Here is a 2,437-nt window from a genome sequence, read left to right on the forward strand (position 1 = left end):
CTGTTAAAGTTGCAGGTTTCACTCCCTAGATTCATCATTCCAGAGTAAAGAAGGCAATGCCCCTGCAGACCCTGATGATTGGCAGACAGCATGGGACCCAACTGATCCCCACAAGTTTAAGGTCCAGAAGATGACCCAGCAGGCCACAGCTGCCAAAATGGCCTCCTGCCCAACATGATGCCCTGCAGAAACCCAAGGATCCTGCTTCAGGAGTCTACAACCTTGCTCTTCTCGCAAACCTGAAGGCTGACTGGTCAACGCATGATGGAAGCTTGAGGAACTCAACAAGGAACATTTGGATGCTGAAGTCTCTGTGCCACCCTATACCAGTAATAACAGTGATACTTGCGACCCTGATGTTCTCTGTGAGTGTAGCTAAGTCTGTCCCAGGGGACAGGAATTTGACACAGGAAAAGAAAGAATATCGCTCTAGCCATACTATGTATAGGTATAGTGAGTCTGGTAAAATCTACTGCTGATAACTCCATACAGACCTCTAGGCCAGCAAGAAACCCAGTGGTAATGATTGATCCCCATTCTAAGTTAGAAAAGGCATCGAAAGGAGGGGATGAATAGGAAAAGTATCCAGGGCCGGCCCAGGCCAGGTGGTCCCAGAACATGGAAAGTTACTAATAATGAGCTAGAGATAACCAGAAGCCCTACTGGGGCAAGAGATAACCAGTTGCTTCTGCTTCTGTAAACACGCTTCCCACCACAGGCTCCCTGCACTACTGTTCCCGCCTAAAGCAGGCCCCACTCCCCCAGTTCAAACCCACCTACCAGCAGCCACCATAGCCCTTGAAACCTGACTGCCTGCAGCCCCCTATAAAAGTTCTATAACCCCGTTGCCTGGGGCCCTGTACTTCAAGCAGATCATCTGGGTCTGCTGGCATAAACTAAATCCAAGTTCTACTTCTCCAAGTGTCACCTGGTCTCTCACAGGTCAGATTATTTTTCCGCAACAGGGACAAACAGCACAACTCATCTTTCTGGTCTCTATTTCAAGAAGGAATGGGAACTTAAAAGGTCTGTGTCTGACTTCATTATTAATAAGTTAAAAAGAGCATTTTTCTTACAGAGTGCAGAGACATTTATTCAAAGTCCAGCAGACTGCCCAACTGCCCTTCACAGTGCAAACAGGAACAAAGAGCCTACAGAAAAGGTAGGATGTGTAAAGGCGCTTTAATTTAGTTCTCTCTGCATTACAAGCTGTTAGGGCAGGCAGTGGAAGGGACCATGCTCCCCATCACGATACTACCCTGTAATTGTGGTTACCAAAATACACACTTGTGTCACCTTTATAAAAAACCGTGTTTGTTGCCCTCTCATTTTACATTTAAAAATTGTAAACATTTACACCCCGTTCCACTCCAACTTGAGGATCCAGGCCCAAGGGAGGAGCTTGCCAACATGGGGTCTGCTCACAGGCCAGCACCTTGGACCCATGAGTGTAGAACAATGTCTAGGAGAGAGTTAAGAATCAAGAGCCGCTGTCCCACCTCTGGGCCCCAACATCAGAAGCAAACTCACATCTGTGAGTCTTAACTAGGTCATAGGGGGAGGGGTTGTTCTTTGCAGTAAGCCTTTCCCAGACCACATTTCCAGAAGTAAAGGGCTCCAAAAACTTTAATATTGTTATTATGATTCATGTAAGGGACAGATGCTATTGTAAACACAGTGAAGAGGTCACAATGTCTAGGAGAGAGTTAAGAATCAAGAGCCGCTGTCCCACCTCTGGGTCCCAACATCAGAAGCAAACTCACATCTGTGAGTCTTAACTAGGTCATAGGGGGAGGGGTTGTTCTTTGCAGTAAGCCTTTCCCAGACCACATTTCCAGAAGTAAAGGGCTCCAAAAACTTTAATATTGTTATTATGATTCATGTAAGGGACAGATGCTATTGTAAACACAGTGAAGAGGTACAAACTTGACCTGAAAGATTAATGGAAAGCTTCACAAATGTGGAGAAATTTGAACTGGGTTAGGGATATAGAGCCCTGGGCAGAGAAGATGGCGAAGGGTTCACATAATATAATGATGCAGGGGAGGGAGATTTTTCTCTTGTTTCCTTCTAGTTCTAGGTTTGTTGGCTGGTCTAAAAATTAAATTGATATAAGACATTAGCAGAGGAAAACCAAATTTAACAATGTATGTACAGGTGCCCCACAAAGACATGATGACTAAAGGCAGTCAAGCAGTTCAAGCTACTGAGCTAATGAGGAGGCAGTAGGAGTCTGGGGCTTCAAAGGGGGGACGACAGTTCACAGGAGGATGAGAAGGACAAGTGGTTGGTAAATATTTGCCATGCTATGCAGATAAGTGTTTCTGATATAAAAAGTTATGTCTGATAATGGCTCCCTTCCTGACACAAGTCCCCCATTTAAATTCTTTAAGCAGTTAAGAATCAGGCTAAAAGCTATTCCTTTAGCCTGCTGAGT

The sequence above is a fragment of the Meles meles genome, chromosome 8 (genome assembly GCF_922984935.1).
Source record: "Meles meles chromosome 8, mMelMel3.1 paternal haplotype, whole genome shotgun sequence".
Classification (NCBI taxonomy): Eukaryota; Metazoa; Chordata; class Mammalia; order Carnivora; family Mustelidae; genus Meles; species Meles meles.